We start from the raw sequence: 18,550 nt of genomic DNA, 5'->3' as shown, positions 1-18,550 counted from the left end.
TCATGCTTAAATGTTAAAACATTTTTAAAATGTAGTTAGATCTACTGAAAAAGACAACCAGCAGGCATGAATGTTACACAATTACTCTAACACATAGAATTATAGATATGATAGAGATAAGCATGTGAGCCTAAAAGTAGTGAAATTATCACTTGAGAAATGACTATAATAGTAGATTTCAACCTCCTTGAGAAATAATCTCCACTGAAAGTGAGAGGTCATATTGTACAAGGAGAAGCATCATCATCTCCAGAATCAGAGGATGTGGGTTCAAACCCTGCCTTTGTCATTTAAATGCCTTTGTGACCTTGGGCAGCAAATTCTACCTCTCTGGGATTCAGTATTATGAAAACCTATGAAATGAAGGAGTTGGTTGAGATAAGCTCTAAGGTCACTTTCTGCTCTATATACTAAGGCTATGAAATTCCAGCTGCAATGTTTTAGTTTGGCTTGAGTTGACTCTGGTTTATTAAAAACAATGCCAATCCACCACAAGCTCCAGTAGGTCCCATAAAGTCAGGAAACTTAAAAGATGGGCTTAGTATATGGATTACAAGGAGCAACTAGATGGCACAGTTGATAGAGCATCCTGCCTGGAAGCAGGAAGCCTCCTCTTCTTGAGTTCAACTTTGGCCTCAGCCTAGCTGTGTGACCCTGGGAAAGTCACTTTAGCCTATTTGCCTCAGTTTCCTCATCTGTAAAATGAGTTGGAGAAGGAAATGGCAAACCACTCTGCTATCTTTGTCAAGAAAATTCCAAATAGAGTTACAAAGACTCGGACAAAACTAAAACCACCAATCAGATTTTCTATTGGTCATCCAAAGATGGCCTAGGTAAGAGTGGATAATCTGATCACTACAGATTGGTTTAGCCACTGGAGCAAAGCAGATCCTAGAGACTTCCCAGAAAAGTGTGAATGGTTTGGGATTTGAATAAATAGGTGGCAGGAGTTTGCATACCTATTAAATTACAGAGATGATGGATTTCTAAAGGAAAATGGTGAATATAACTAAAGCAAAAGGATATGAGGAGATGGAAGATAAAAATAATTATTTTAAGGTTATATGAGACAAGTTTTTAGGCAAGTGTTATTTTGATACTTCTTCACATGGAGAATAAGGGAAAGAATGAGAATGACTGGAAGGCATTTTATTTCTTAGGCTTTAAGAAAGAAAAAGAAAATCTCACTAATACCTCACAGGAATTTGAGTTCGTATTTTGATACTAATATTTTACACGTAAGAAAAAAACAGGGCAAAATTTGCTGCGAAAAATAGTCCATATATGCTACTTATAATCATCAAGAGTTCTCATTAAAATGCAAGTGAATTAAGGACCCTGATGGAAAGAAAGACTGAGAGGGGAAAAGAGGAGGTCAGGTTAGGAAATAAGCAAAAACTTGTTGGCAATGGGCCTTCACCAGAGATCATCTGGAATGGGGAAAATTTTAAAAAAAATCTTCTTTAGGAAATAAAGTAAATTGTATTTATAACATGAAACTTAGACAAGCAGTCTGACTGCTAGACTTCAAGATCATCAGGTGCCTTCAGAGACCCTTCGCTGCTCTAAATCAATATTCCATGAACATCAAAGGCAATGTTTTATAGTGGGATGAATAGTCGATTTCATGGATCTGAAGGTGAAGGACCTGGCCTGGAACCCCGGCTTTGCACTAACATTTTCTGCATTCTAGGACAAGTAACTTAATGTCTTGGGTCACTACTAATCTATAAAATGATAGATTGGTCTAGATGACTTCTTAAGACCCTTCCCAGCTGTAAATCTATGTGGTCTTTTTTCCTAATCTATGAGTTAGAGGTAAGTACTGGTTTACTGGTACACTGCCCATTATAGAGACCAGGGAAGGCTAGTGCCATGCTGCCCATCATGAGGACCTGGGTGGGCTAGTGCCACACTGCCCATCATAAGGACCAGGATGGGGATCAAAAGAGGGAAAGAGCTGCCTCAGAGTGTACAACGAGGAACAAATGAGGGGGTTGTGGGTCCATTTCCAAACTTTTCTTTGAACCTGGAATTGCAGCCTCGGTCACTGGTAGCCTACAACTCTATTTGAGTTTAACTCTAGCATGAAAAGTTTTGTTCAGCCTCAGGAAACAGGATCTCTGTTCAACACAGCCTTAGGCAAAGATTGTCTTACACACAAGGGCAACATCAGTGTTCTATGAAACACCAAACTATCAACATTCCCTAGGCTGTAACTTGTCCATTTGACTATCCAGTGCTTTACTAAGTACAAAGAAAAGTAAAAGCTATGTGAAGAATGTATTGATTCTCCTGGAATTAAAGAATAGATATATACTTCACAAGTTATATTCTGAGGCATCAAGACTTAGGATTTGTCAAATGTGATGGAGAACATCCACTTTTGTTCTGAGCTGTCCAGACAAGGAAGATAGACAACAGTGTTAAAATAAAATTCTCTGTCTTAAGCTAGGCCTTGCAAGTGTTCCATTGTCATGCTCAAATAGCAGAAAACACAGCGTATATTCATATTTGATCATCTGCAAAAATTCTGGGCCAGGGGAAAGAATCTTTCTCTTTATGAGCATTATGACAACACTTACCAGAAGGCCATGAATTCATGGGAATGCCAGATGTCACTGTTAATGAAAAAAGAGGGAATGCTTATGCTTGGGCCTGAACATTTCTATTTAGCCAATTTAGACATGAAATTCATAGAAATTAGTGACTATCATAAAATACTGTCCACTATCCTTAAGGTTTGAAAATATCCATGTCAAGAGGCTTGCATTTGGGTGGCTGGATCTCTGTTTTCATCTCAGAGATAGGCAACATGGATAGAGGACTGAATTTGGAATCGGACTCCTTGCCTCAGATTGTGAGTTGTCATGTGACTTTGCACATTACACTTTATTTCTCTGAACCTCGGTTTTCCTATCTGTACAATAGGAACCTGACTCAAAGGGTTGCTATTTGACACATGCAATAATGCATATGACATCCGTTGTCAATCTTAGGATGCTTTAGAAATGCCAATTATCATCACTGTTCTTATCATTCTTATATTTCATAGAGGTGAGATAAAAATAATCCCTGGAAAAGCTGTCATCCTTATATAGGTTTAGGTTGTTGATGTTCAACATTCAGTGAACTATACTGCCGGTGATAAAATGTTTAGGTAAAAATATTGTGATGCAAGCTCTTTACAGGTTTACTGAAAGCATTCTCATACCACCAGTGATAGAGGGGATGCTGGGTATTCTGGCTATCTCCTCCAATCCCACATAATGTGGATCCCCCGGCCCTCAAGATACTTTCCCTGTTGTTGGGATGTTAGGAGGATTTAGTATGATGAAAAAGTGCTTTGTTTATGAATTCATGTGATATGTGGGAGAGCGTGGGCCACAGTTCCATCTATGATGATTCACCAAATCCAATAGTTTATTTGTTGAATTCTCCAGCACGTGTTGAGGCCCTTCTATGTTGAGGGTCTGTTTTCTGTTGTTCTGTGTCACTGCTGCTATGCATCTTGGTATTCTCATCTTTTTGGTGGAATCTAGGGATAAATAGTCTCAGCACAAGTAGCTAGCTCTTACGTTAATATTCTCTTTACTGCTACACAGATAGAAAAAATAACTCCTCTTCTAAATCAATAAAATTATTATAACGTAAGCTCCTCTTCTGTATGTTAATCAAAAGCTTGCATGGGACAGTTTCAGTATTAGAGAGGATGACAGCAATGATTTATATCTCATTCTGCTCCCAAATGGTTTTAATGTCTTCTTCTATATCTCTATATTTTAAGTGGCTCATCTTTATAGACTATTAAGTTATGAGTATTTGGTATGGAACCATCTGGTATTCTGTTGTTAATCTGGGGAAAATGTTAATTTTTTGAGGGAATCACTGCAGGCAATTTTGGATAACAGTTTAATTCTAGACACCAGATAGTATCTTGCTGGGAAATGGGTAGGAACTAAGTTTTACAACTAGTACTGTTACATTACAGTTTCTACCATTTCTTTAAATAATCTGTATTGGTGATTGTTATCATCTCATATTTGTTTATTAACTCAGTTTTATCATTTTGGTAGAGTTCAGATAGAAAGCATCCTGGGAAAAGTTAATATACTGTTGTTTTATAATGTTCTTTGAACAACTGCATGTATGAGATAGAATGAGTACTTTGAAAAGTGACTGAATAAGTGTTAAGGTACAAGCACATCAACTGTAGTTGCACAAAGAGAATCTTTGGAATAACTCCAGTAGCAAGCAGACAGGATAACAGAGATAGCATTGTCTTCTTTAAAATTTCCTCTATGGCTATATTTTGAATTTTTCAATGTAGCTGTAATGAGCATTTGATATGAATGACATTCTTACATTTTTGTTGATTGATAATGTTTTAAAGGGCAGTTGCGATCAAGTCTTTCCCGCATTTTGTTCCAGGTATCGTACAGCTTACATGTTGCATTTTCAAGTATATTTTGAGCTCTGCTTTTGTAGTGTGGTAACTGACTTTTGTCAGTTTATAAAGCATTGCAAACTTCTGGAGTGTAATTCTGGCCAGCTGATCGTATCTTTGAAGTTATCCATGCAGACATCAGCTTTTTTGCCAATGGCCATGATATTTTGCACATTTTCAACCATTCTCTTGAATAACCTGCATTGATTAATCAATCCAGGCCCCCTAAGCATAACTGCTCTGTAATTTGTCCTGGGAATGACCTGATACTAAATTGCTGTCACTAACTTCATGCTTCTCTAAGCAAATTCACATGATTCATCTATTTGTTTGGCATCAGTCAACATGTTTTTGGTTGACTTCATGTGGGTGTTGCTCATGGGATGCCTTTAGATTCCCCTCTTGGAGGCAGCTATTTACCAGGTGTCACCTATGACGAAGCACATTCAAAGGCATTCAAAAATATGATGGAATATTTATGCTGTCAGTCCTTACTATCACTTTATGAAATGAAGCCTATTCATTCCAGAGACACTTCTGTCCATTTTAATATGCTTATCACATTCCCTAGGGACATTGCCCCACCCCTCTTTTGGATAAGAAAATGTCCACTTTCTATAATGCCCATTATTTTGTTAAGGTTTTACAGGCTTTTGCTTGGACACCTTCTAGACAGGACCATTTTACCAGTCCAAAATCTGGTATTGGTAATATGTTAATTGCTTTCAATGTATTCTTCTTTCTAAGTTTTGACTTCAGGATTCCAACTAGTCTCTTATCATCCACAAGCCCATTGTTCTCCTTTAAAGCCTTATCCTTCATATTTCTTACTTGGAGAAGACTAGGATGTGTTTGGAGATGTTACTTTCGTCCATCACTTCACTGGGACCTTTATATTTGAGCACAAATCCTTTATTTTTTATTTTTCATTCTTGCACGTTACAAATTTTAAAACTTACAGAAACCAAATGATAATCTCCTATCACTGGAAAAAGTTTCCAGATGATGAAGTAGATGCTTAATGTGTTTTTCCCTTAAGTCACATAACTTCTTGTCATCCATGTACATCAGGTAATTAATATGCTGCTTTGGTTCAACTCCCTCCATGACAGATAGGCACATTCAGTTCCATTCCCAACTGCTGATAGTGATTTCTAAAGCCAGGAAGGAGCTGGAAGGTGACTGTCTCTATCCTCTAGCTACTGACATTATTATCTTGATGGCATGTTTTAAATAGAGAATAATATTCCACATGGACATCAAATACTGTACTCTTCTCGCTGTGTTTGGATCTAGTTTTTATATTTACATTACTTGGCTAACCCAAGAGAGCAGAAGCTTTTATAGTAATTGGTATTACTATACTAAGATAATTTTGTGTGGCTTGTGCAATAACTAAAATGATAATCAGTTGTCCTCTATACCTCTGGGCTCTTTTTGTAAGACTTTTTTTGTTCTTTAGCCAGTGTGTTTTTCTTAAATATTTACTCACTTTTTGAGGAATATAAGCTCTGGGGGATTTGAATGAATTAAATGAATATGTTATTGGTCTATGTTTTGAGCAGTCATTGGTATTTTCATTCATGATAATAGATATGTGATATCTTCCATTAGGAAACATGGGCAAAGGCTTCCATCATCGAATGAGCTTGTAACAGAGACTTCCTAAGATTTAGGGTTCTACTGTGCATTATCTGATCTCATCCAATGCTGCTTGCTGCTTTCTTGATTTGCAAAATCCCAGAGTTTAGTTACCTACCTTGATGTAACAATTCTACCACTATTATAATAATGATACACAAATTTTGTGCTACACTTTTGTCACAACTTATGATTTTGTTGTTGAACTTTTTTTAACAAAACAAATGATCAGAAATTTTCTAAATCTTTCTCCTCTAGGGGTTCTCTTTCTCCTTTAAGTTCTTTGCTTCTCAAACCTCTGAACTATCATTTTGTTTGACATTAAATTATTTGTTCTTTTGTTTGCAAGGCTTTGGCTTGTTGATTTCACCTTAACTATGTAGTTTTCACTTTGAATTATGAAAGCTCTTGAGAATCTATGATATATTGCTAACATCATCATCATTATTAATGGCCATATACGTGATTAGTCTTGCCATCCTAAACATCTATAGACTTCTTTCCTTATCTTGTTGACTGGTAAAGTGCATGTAAGAATCCAACAATATTTATTGTCTGAGATAGATAAATTGGTGAATGTAAGTATTATTTCTTTGGAAAGTAAGCATTTGCAGCAGTTTCTCCTCATTTCAGCCTCATTTCTCTAAATCAAAGTACTGACTTGCTGAAAAATTTGAAACTGACATCTGTATTATTTACTAATACACTTTGGGCATTTAATAAAAATACATGTGAAACTTTCTAAATGAGACATTTTTCAAAATTTTTAAGGAATACAAAATGGATAAATTAGAGGCTGGCAACAAACATCATTACTAATTATGCAATGGTAGTTGCCATTTCTGAAAAAATAACAAGTACTCAGTCACCAAATAGTATTTGGGAACTAAGCCCTTTGAAGTGTGGGGAGGATGCAGTTTTCTGGTGAATTTATCTCTAGTCTTCACTTTGTGCACCCATTTAGGATAGCTCAGGTCAGCTAGTGGACTTCTTGATATGGTTTCCAATTTATATGTTGAGGAGGAAGAGCTGTGGAGTCACATTCATGGCCCTTACGTTGAGAGTCTCTCTTGGTCATGGTCAAACAGGGCATAAAATTATTGAGTCTCTGAAAACTTTCCATTCCATTTGTATCCTGGCTGAGTTGGAAAGCTGTACGTTCACTGCTAGGTTTTATCTGGTGGTTTTCATGTTTTAATTTGCTTGTCTGTGCTTTCTGGGGTATTTTAATGTTTTAAGTAACATTTCTTCTTCAACCTGTACTCTGAGACTATTTCAACAAAAGGTAGCTTTTTAGAAACCTTTTAAACCATGTTAACATTGCCTTTGTATTATGTTAGAAGAGGGTAGTGGTCTTTACCTTTGGTTACACTGGTATACGGAATTCCAAATGAGGAAATTTTCTCTAACAACATAGACTAGTTACTATTCATCAAGTTTTAGCCTAGCACAGCCTACGTTCTAATGTAGACTAAGAGCACAGAAAGGTTAAATGATGTGCCCAGGATCATTCAGCTAGTATGTATTAAGGGTAGGAACTGAACCCAAGTCTTCAATCATGATGAGTCAAGGGAGCTATCTGTACCCAGGTTTTCCTGACTGATGGGTTAGCTTTCCATCTAATATACTATATGTCTCCCATCATCATCATTCCTCCTGCTAACACTTTGAGACTCACAAAGGACTTTATTAACCAACCAACAAACCTTTATTAAGTGCCTACTTTGTTCCAGACAGTAAGCTAAGTACTGAGGATAAAAAGACAAAAGAGCAAGGATACATGAATTCATGAACTTTACATTCTAATGGAAAGGTTCACATATGACATGCTTATAGAATATATGTATATAAGTATATGCATACATATATATTGTGTTTATTATGATGATGATGAAGGAAGTGTCTTTGGGCTTATGTTTCAAAATGGAGAGTATTAATTTACTTTAATAAGCATTTTTAAAGTACCTACTATGCGAAAACATTCTACAATGCAGATATAAAGCTCCAAACCAAGTAGTCAAGATTTGAAGGAGCTGCCATTTTACTTTGATATGAGATTGGATGGTGCTTTATAATATGTACTTTATGAAAAGAATGGATAAGTAAGTGAGCACCAAAAAGTAGGGGAAGAGGGAAGGCTCTGTGAAGGACATGGCACCTGAACTGAGGTTCTAAGGAAAACAAGGATCATCAGAGCCAAAGATAAAGACAGAGTGAATTATAGAACCATGGAATGATTTCTATGGAAACGGACAATGGAATGGAGAATAGCTATGTCAGTGTTCTTCCCACTGCTCTTCCTATGCTAGTTCTCAAAGGGAGTAATACTAAATAAACCTACAAAGGCAGGCAAGAGACAGCTTTTGTAGATCCTCAAATTCCAGGTGGATGGGGTTTTGTTGTTGTTTTTTAAATCAAGTTCTGTAGGAAACAGGTAGCTTCTGAAGCTTGTTGAATCAGGAAAGAACATGATCATATATGTGCTTGCTTTTGGAAAATTATTTTAACAGCTATGTACATAAAGGATTGCATATGGGGAGATGCTAGAACCAGAAATACCACTTAGGAGATCATGACAGCTGTCTAGGCAAGATACAGGCCTTGATGCTACTGCTCATACAAATGTTCCTACTATAAGAATTGTTATATGAAAGTTGTTTACCATTCTACCACCAACGTGTGAAGGAAGACTGATTGTACATAAGAGCCATAATATATGTAGAAAATGGTGTATTGTCTTAGAACTGAAAAGATTTCATTTAAGAGCAACAATTAACTGAATACCGATGGTTCCAGATGTTCAGAGCTTGCCCTTTGGCTCAGCATATGAGTCAATTATGTGTCAAACTACATTTCAGCAGCATGTATACCATATTTTTTTATTTAACATGAAAGAATATGATTAACATGGCTGGATTTTATTTTAAGACCGGGAATTATCTCTAACATTTTGGAAGGTTGCCTGAGCCTATTTGGAATCTGAAAAACATATAAGCTGGCAAAAATGATTGAAGTTTGACAATGATTCACTGAATTTAGGCAGAAATATGGTTTCAAAAAGTCCTTTTATATGCATTTGCATGAGGCTGTGGAATGATTTGCTCCCCAAAGTTCTGATTTTTTATTGGCATTGCCAGTCAGATGGAATCCAATGGAGATGACAGATGTCTCTTCTCCATTTTATTCTTTCCACTTGTGGATAATAGTGTAGTCTTAGAATGATCTAATTCAGACAGTCATCAAGGAATAACTGACCTTAGGGTTACTGCTTATCACAGGTTAATGACTCACCAATGAGTCTATTAGTCTCAGACAAAGGCTTACTTCCTGTCAGCTTCCCCCTCCCGCCTACTCACAAAAACCCTCAGTTCTAAAAGGGGATCCTTAATGCACTAGAAGACAGTACATGTACTCTACAACTAGAGGCTGAAGCCTTTATGTATCCAATAGGGATACATAGGGAATCCTATGCAATAGGGAATTAGGAACCATCAGATCCTCCAAGGCTGTCTTCACAGTCTCAGAGGTCATCTTCTAAAACAAAACCTCAGCAAGGAGGGAAACAGAAAGAAAGGGAAGAAAAATAGAAAAAAAAAATGGAAGGAGAAAGAAAGAAAAGGAACAAGGGAGAAAGAGGAGGGGAGAGAGAGAGGAGGGGGAGGAAGAGAGAGGGAGAGGAAAGGAAGGAGGGAAGAAGGTTGAGGAAGGGAGGGAAGGTAAGAGGAGAAAGAAGGAAAAAAAAACAAGGGATACGGTGTTATACCTAATTCTCCTACATAATGACACTCAGAGCTACTGCCTGGAGAGGTCAAGGTAAAGCCCCATGTGAGGAAGAAGGGGAAGGAAACAAACTTTTATTAAATTCTTTTCATGTGCCAGGCACTATGCTAAGCTATTTGCAAATACTATTTCATGTGAACTTCACTGCTTTGTTCCTCTGTGAACGGAAGAATGCAGTCATCCAAACAATTGCCTTTAGTCAGTTCAGTTCCATGACCAGCATCCTGCTTCAAGTATCTGAATTCTCTTACGAGTCTTCACTCAACTAACCAGGATCAGCGACCACATGGCTAATGCAAAGCTATGGGCTCAATTAGATGAGCCAGGGCATTTGTCAGATTAACTGATGTGTTCTTTTGGTATAACTGCCAGTCTCTTAAACATACATCTAAAGTATCATGCCTACTACAATTTAGGAACATAATTGAGGGACCTCAGATTATACTTATTTTCCCACTGATCAAAATATTTTCGGGTGAGTTAAATAAATACACTTGGGAGCATGAATACTCTTCCTGAGTCCCCAACCCAAGCTCATCTTTACAAAAGGATACTTCTCTACAATACTGCACCCAAAATACCCTGATGTTGCTCCTCATATTCATCCCAGAGCATGGAACTGACTGCCTGAATGACAACCGTGTTCACTATGGTCATGTCTCCTCTGTTGAATATCTATCACTGAAACTCATTTTAAAAAGAAATATACCAAAAACTGGCATAAACAACCCATTACAAAATGAACACTGTCTTTCAAAGTCATCACCCTGAGAAGATTATATATTTATTAAAATAGTTCAGTGATCCCTTAAAACATTTTTGGACTTCTGTTTCAGGATGATCTTCAGGTCCATGTTATGAATGACACATGACAATCAGACTCATTATTTTATCAGCGTATGCCAATTTGACCCAAAAATGTATTACATAATTTTATCACACATTTTATTCAACTACAATTATATATGAATTGTAACTCTCCCCCCCTCCCCAAACAAGTCCATTCTCTGAAAGCTATAGTTTAGTTTTCAAACTGTTGAAAATATTTGAGAAAATATAAAAAAGTCTCTGAAGGTCATTCCTAAAAAGAGGCTCTAGAAATCTTTTGATCAATGACAGAAAGAATCTTTTATATGAGGAAGGAAACAATATTCACTTGGGTGGACAAATTCTGCTATATATGGTAAAACACATTTATTACAGTAGACTCCCAAAGTCTCAACATGTTGACTGTAACTGACTTGTCCGTTATAGGTTTTGAAGGACAACCAAATCCGCTGTAAATGAGTAAACCCTAGCCTGTTCCACTATTTGTGACCCATTGCCTTTCCAGGTGGTAAGCCTGCATGTGTGAAATGACATTGAGCTTGTTCTATCAAAGCACTGTGCAAGGAGGGTAACCTTGTTGGCATACAGAGTTCCCATCCTCTTTCCCAGTCTCCAATCCACAGAGTCAGAAACACTGGAGCTTATTACCATAACATCTGCATACCCCTTTTTAATACTGACAAAAGGCAAACCAGCTGCATTATGCTTTATTTTGTTCCACGAGCTGACAGTGAGTAAATGAGTACTGTCCATTTCTGAAAATGTTGCAGCAGTCTTGGAGGTGGAATTCAAAGCCAATGGGTTTTGAGTTCTTTTCAAAGTTCACAACTTGGATTTATTATTTTCTAGTTTACCGTTTTGTAAACACTAAATACTATATTAAAAAAATAGAGTACCAGCTTGGAGTACTTAGGAATGTAACCCATTCTCATCTGCTAAAATGTCATATTTTGGTTCTTTTTTTTCTTATTGTGGAATTGTGGTACAGTAGGAAGAACACTGGATTTCGATTCAGATTTGGATTCGCATCCCAGATCTGCCCCCTTAATAATGATATGTGTTCAGGCAACTCAATTTACCTCTAGAAGTTCGTTTCTCAACATACAAAGTGAAAAGTATAGACTAAATATTCTCCAAGGTATCTTGTAATCCTATGATTCTATGATCCAGCATAAACAGGCAGATTCTTGATTATTCCAAGAATGCATAACCCAGTTTGTAGAATATTCAAATTCTATGCTTCTCTACTTCCCTACCACTACTTGTCATCCATTTTGTGCTCCGAGACAGTTATTCCAAGAGGATGTGAAAATAAGTGGAGCTAAATTTAAATTGCTCTGTTTTACAGCTTCATCATTTTCACAAATAGTTTGCTGAGATTTAGCAGGTACAGGTGGGTTGTGGGAGGAAGAGAGAGAAACTCAATTCATTCCAATTCAAGTAACACCGCATTTATTAAAAATACAGGCATTGGAGACAGAACAGTAACAAGAAAAGAACAAATCCTGCCTGAAAGAAGCTTCCATTCTTTTGGAAGGAAAGAGTATGCACACAGAACATTAAATACAAAAAATATGCAAAATAATTTCTGGGGCAAATTCTAGAAACAGAGTTAACTAATAACAGAACTGTTGTTCCAAAAAGCATCATAGGAGATCAGGTTAGAGTGGATTAGGGGTTATGGGACTAATACAGATGGATATAAGGAGATTCCCACTGTACCACAATTCTGCAATAAGAGTGCTGGAGGCCAACGAAAGGAACTTCTGATTAGGGAGATTGACTCAGAATCACATTGATTCTGAATAAGGTCATAGGACAATAGAGTGAATTGATTTGATTCTCAATACCTAAGCAAGAGTTGAGGTTGTAAGGGTAAGAGTTAGGGATCCCCTAGTGCAGGCTCATCATCAAGGTGGAGGACTGGCTCTGAGGGTCCAATCCTCAGTCCGATCAGTTCTGCCCTAGGTCTCATGACAATGTGAAGGTGAATATTTTCTATAAATCTGAATAATTCATGCTACCTTTAATTGTATCTTGTTGGCCCATCCAATGCATTCATATATGGAATATTAAATGTAGTAGAAAGCTTTTTTGTAACATAGGACATGACTGACTTTCACTTTCTATGAAGCAACACTTCACACATTACTCATTGCTATACAAATTTTCTGTTACACTTCTCTCTTCTCCTTAGAAATGAGATACTCACCCTTAGTTGGTCTTAGGCATTCTGACAAACTTAGGTTTTCTGTAGTATAAAGGAAATAAGAAAGGGAGACAATGCATGTCAGCAATAAAATCTAGGCCAAAAGCTCATTGTAAAATGCATCCTCTTTCCAGCGTGGTTCTCACAGCTATTGCTCAGATCTTGTCCTCCATTCCCTTGAACTCTATCTCCTGCTGATACTTTCCTGGCAGCTTCCTTGTGTATAAGAAATACTGGCTCTCGTTGCCTAAGGAAATCACCTTTCTGGTTCCTCTTCAGTTGACAGAGAAGCTGGTCTTGCTTGTGGTGTGGCTACAAGCTTTAATCTGATTAAGTATGGGAGACCACTGGGCTCAAAGAATCCTAGGCCACACCCTTAGAGCTGAAAGGGACCATGCAGAAGAAAATGAGCTAGTACTCCCCCAAAGTTTACCAGGCAGTTTCCCATGCCCCAGAGCTAGAGTCCTAGAGGGAGATAAAGGATTAGCTGAAGAGACCCTGGTTCTCTCCAGGTCTGGGTAGCCAAGGATGGGCAGATTCGCTTCCAGGTAAGAAGCAAACAAACCCATAAACACGTCTTTATGACAAATCTAGATAAAGAGGAAGAAGTAGAACGAAGAAGTCAATAATCAAACTAGCAAAATGAGACCATGACTGACATGCCAGTCCATGACACAAGACATGGCAGGGACGAGGGAGAGCTGAAACAAGTAACACCGAGTGAACCAAATGTCACCTGGAGCTTTGCTGTGAGAATCAAAAAACCCACAGCCCCAACTAAGGGTTTGCATCACAAGTGTGTTTTCTTGGTATTCAGAGCCCTTTTTACTGTGGAAGATGGAATGACAGCTCTGATATCATTAGTTCTTTTTTTGGGGGGGAGAAGGGGAGTGCCAAAGCAGTTGACGTTAAGAGACTTGCTCAGGGTCACACAGCTAGCATATGTATGTCATGGAATTTGAACTCAAGTGGCTCCTGACTCCATGGCCAGTGCTCACTCCACTGCACCACCTAGCTGCCCCTCCTCAGTTTCTTAAAGTACAGTGTCCTAGGGGGATTGACAATTTAACACAGAAGCCAAGTCGCCCTAATCCCTTCTTGATTACTCTATTACATAATGCATATTAGCACTTCTAGACTAATGCATGTCTATCAGCTGATAAACCTCAACGCAGTGGGCTCCAGAAGACTCCATTATTGTCCAGGAGAGCCCAGTTTCATTGGTGTTCTGTCTTTATATTCCTGGGACCTACAAAACTGGCTTACACATGGGAGGTAGTTAATTAGTGTTTTTGCTCTTCATTGAAATGAATGGTACATACATAAGGATAAATCAACTACAAAAAGGTGACTGCCCTTCTCTGGTGAGAGCCAATATGGCATTAGGCCTTACTGTAGTTACAAAATAGCCCCAAAGAGCATAGCACAGTTCACAGAGGAAACAGAAGAAAGCTCTCTCAGCTGCTTTCTCAGGGGCCACTGAGTCCAAGTCTGAGCATTGAAGCATTAGTAATAGGCTCATCCAGAGACACAGATAAAACAGCACCAGACACAGGCTTCAATTATACTGAAAAGCAAAGAAAAAACCAACAAAAAACCTGAGAAATTATTTTCCTAGAATTCAAATAGATAAAACTAGGGAGAAAAAAAGAATCTACAACCTATCTTGTTAAAGGGAGAAATATTGTAAAATAGGAAAGAGAGTTAACACACACACACACACACACACACACACACACAAGTAAATGGAGAATGCCAAGGTTCAAGCAGCATATCAGGCATACTGGGTACTCATGCCTCACAGTAACTGGCAGAGAAAACAGCAGAGGGACCTATAATTAAAATAGTATAATTAAAAAAAAGTTCTGGCCAGGAGAGTGAATGAAGCCCGAGGCAGGTGAAGTGGTGATGGTCCGTCTTCAGAGGCAGAGTATTTCATCAGTGGGAATCATCTTCAACTAAATCCTGTTATTCTGGGAGCCTGTACAGGCAACATTTCTGCAATGCCAATTTTAGGCTTATTACTAGACTGTAAAATTCATGAGGTCAGGAACTATTCCCACATACAGCAGATGCTGAACAATGATTCCTGAATTGTGCCCTGATCTTAGAATAACAATAACTGAACTACAGAAGTACAGCTGTACTGATCTTGATCAACCACACCCCCTTCTCTCCAGACTTTCCTCATCTCTAAGATAAGGGGTTTCAACTAGGTGGCTGTTGAACTTCTTTCTGTCTCTCCATCTATGATCTTATGAAATGAATTAAATGGAGGCACAAATTCCCTGTGTTTTGAATAGTATATGACACTGAAATTACCATTCAAATTTGTCACATGTCCCCAGGAACTTCATCCACATACAAGATTACTTTAGACTTGGTGCACCTCATCTGTACTGTCTGTCCCTGTGATCCCTCTGAATGAAGACTCAAGTGGAGAGATCCTCCCAAAACATCCATTTAAGGAGGGAACCCATATCTTTGGTTCCCACCAGCCTGTATTCTTTTGAACTTCCTTCTCATGGTCCTGCATAGGATACCGTCCCTATGCTCCTCTTGCCCTTTTTCAGCTCCCTGGAGGGCAAGTTCTATCTTTCCTTTACATAGATCTATCTCCAGTGCTTAGCACAGTACCTGGCATATATTTGGTACTTAATAAATAATGTTGGCTTGACTTAACCCCAATAATTCACTTTGGATTCATTCCAATTATAGGTTTTTATGTCATCAAGCTGACATGTGACTTTATGCTACTTCCAAACTGATGAGGTCCAACCTTTCTTCCATATACCAACCCTTCAAATGCTTAATGACAGCTGTTATATCCTGAGAAGTCTTCTTGTTTCTAGATTAAATGTACCTAGTTCTTTAATCAGTTTTTGTATGGCATAATTTCAAGGTTCTTCACCATTCTGGTCACTCTCCCTTGAGTGCTCTCCAGCTTACCCATACCCTTCCTAAATGTAGTTCCCAACACTGCAATCAAGATGTAGGGCAGTCAGGGTCAAATCATTTATCCCCTTAAGTTTATGGAAATATCCTATTCAAAGAAATCTGAAATACATCATTACCATCCCCCACTCAGCTAAGATTCTCCTAGCCTTCTTAGATGTTCTTCCACATTACTCAGCCCCCTCTGTCATGTCTACCTTTGCCAGGCCTTTATTTTGGAAGGCAGCTGCATACTTTATTTTTCTTCCTTAACCCACTCTTTGTTTCTACTGAACTATATTCTCTTTGTTTTCTGACTCCTTCAAGTGCCTATTTGTCAGTGGGAGAGAAAGATTACAGGATAAAAAAAAATGGCTGGGCTAGGTTAAGGGAAAGGAGACAAGAATATGAATTTAAATTGAACTGAAGACAAAATGTTCAGTTCTGTGACCTTTCCCTAGTGTTAAACCTGATTATTGTTTAACTCGAATGAAAACGCTTAAGCCCATTTTCTTATATTGTATTCAAGCTTTGATCAGCATCTGCAATTCCATCTTTGTTAGTGAGCTGGAAATGTGGGGAAATGCATTTCATGAAAGCAATATTCTCCCCTTCTCCCATCCCTCCACCCTCACTACTTATATAGAATTTCATTTTGTGATATTTCTGTTCACTTTCTCACCTATATGTCTATATATATGTATACACATATATATATACACAAGCATACATACAAGTATTTGTTGTTCAGTCATGTTCAAATTTTCATGACCCCATGGGGTTTGGTTTGCCAGTTCCTTCTCTAGTGGATCAAGAGAGGTTAAATGACTTGGCTAGAATCACACAACTAATAAGTATCTGAGATCAGATTTGAACTCAGATCTTCCTGACTACAGGCACTCTATCCACTAAGTCAACAAAATGCCTTATACATATACATACTTATGTGCATATGTGTGTATATTGTATACTATATATACATACATGTATGTCACATACATATATGTATATTACATGCAGATATAGACACAAACTTAATACAGGCATCATATGTAAATATATGTATAGATTTGGACATAAAGAGATAAAATAGTGTATAAAAGTCCATACGATTAACCATTTAATACAGTAAGCACAAGTGTAATAGAAACATGAGGAAAAAAATCAAAATTTCTTGCCTCTGATTGAAAGCCATCTTTAACTGTCTCTAAAGTCACCAATTATCACAAGAAGCAAGGTTTAAAAGTTATTTTCAGTTGATTTCCAGAGACTGTCAAGTTCAACTGAGTTCAACTCCATGGCTAACTTGGGTTGGCATCAATAAAGTACAGAGCTGGCATTTTTTCCCCCTGGTAGTTTTTGTGCTATACAGACTTACCAAAAGCAAAGTCATAAGGAAGGTCTAGTGCATTTTTTAAAATCTCCTTCACAGCAACGCTTCCTGGTTCAGATAAGGAATGTGATCTCTGTGAAAACTCAGCTTCCTATCTTCACTGATCAGTAGACTGCCTGTTGTCATTGGTGAGCATCTGCTCCCATCTCAGTTAATCATTGGTTAGATTATACTAAAAGGTACCTTAGGTCCAGGACGCCTTTCCCCAACCTTGATTGCTGAACTTTAAAGATCTGCAGTCCTACAATATTATTTTAACTTGCGCCACTAAGCACATTATTCATTCATTGTTATTGTATCGTAAATCACTCTCTGCCCTTTACCCACTGCTGGGCTTGAATGTAACTGTTGATATCATGTTTCGAGATGCCTGATGGAAAATGAAGCCTTTGCCCACATGATGCATTTTTCATTATAATTAGGGCAGAAGAAGGATTAACCCATGGTTTGGAAAAGATTGTGGTTTGCCTACAGGTTTGACAGTTGATCTTTCCCCTCCATCTTTTTTTCTGTCTCCGAATAGATGAGGGACTAAAAATAGACTAGCCTGAGAGTCACTGGTCATAGACTATTCAAAATCTAGTGAACCTGCGAGGCCTTACCAGGTTTTGTCATTGCCCAAATCTCATTTTTAAAAAATCAGTGTAAAAAACACTTATTAAGCATTTACTCTGTCCAGGCTCTGCCCTAGGTAGGCTTACAAAGTCAAAAAGGCCAATAGGTTCTATCCCAAGGGGGTAACTATTTGACTGGAGTCCTTTAAGACCTTAACATATACCACCAGACTGGCATGACTCCATAAGACAGAGTTTCTTAACCTATTTTGCGTCACAGACACTTCAGTGAAACCATGGAGCCTTTCTCAGACTATAACGTATATACATACAAGTGTATATACAAACAAATACATATGCAAGTGTATGTACAAAAGTATTAGGCACATGTTCCCCATTAGATAGAGATTTAAATGCGTGTGTGTGTGTGTGTGTGTGTGTGTACTTGAAGGAAAAGCTTAATTCATGTTAATAGTCTGAAAATAAAGATAAATTTTCCTGATCCAAGTTAACAGACCCACTGAAATCTATCCATGAGCCTGAGGTTAAGAACCTCTGCCATGAGGGAACCCACACTTGCCATTTCATTTGATTCATGTGGTATACTTGTGTGATAGACAGGGTGCAAATTAGAATTGCTGTTTCCCAAATAAACAAAAAATAGGCCTAGTATAATAGCTAAATGGCCTGTGCTTCTTCAAACGGTAGTTAGTGAACCCAGATATTCCAACTCTAAGACCATTCCTATACCAACACAGGAAGCA

General features: G+C 37.9%; 1 protein-coding gene and 1 long non-coding RNA gene across 4 annotated transcripts in view; one reads left to right on the top strand and one right to left on the bottom strand.

The window, feature by feature from the left end:
- NELL1 (neural EGFL like 1) overlaps window positions 1–18,550 on the top strand; it is a 905,733-nt gene that overhangs the window by 795,480 nt on the left and 91,703 nt on the right. The gene's annotated exons all lie outside the window — the stretch shown is intronic.
- The window catches only part of LOC140510620 (uncharacterized), a 106,776-nt gene that overhangs the window by 17,107 nt on the left and 71,119 nt on the right, over window positions 1–18,550 (bottom strand). For both annotated transcript variants that reach the window (XR_011969312.1, XR_011969311.1), the window contains exon 4: window positions 12,909–12,947. This is a non-coding gene — a long non-coding RNA (uncharacterized lncRNA). The remainder of the gene's footprint in view (window positions 1–12,908; window positions 12,948–18,550) is intronic.

This window comes from Notamacropus eugenii, chromosome 6, assembly GCF_028372415.1.
Source record: "Notamacropus eugenii isolate mMacEug1 chromosome 6, mMacEug1.pri_v2, whole genome shotgun sequence".
NCBI classification, from domain to species: Eukaryota; Metazoa; Chordata; class Mammalia; order Diprotodontia; family Macropodidae; genus Notamacropus; species Notamacropus eugenii.
The sequence above is the reverse complement of the archived record's forward strand: the minus strand, read 5'-3'. Positions and strand labels throughout refer to the sequence as shown.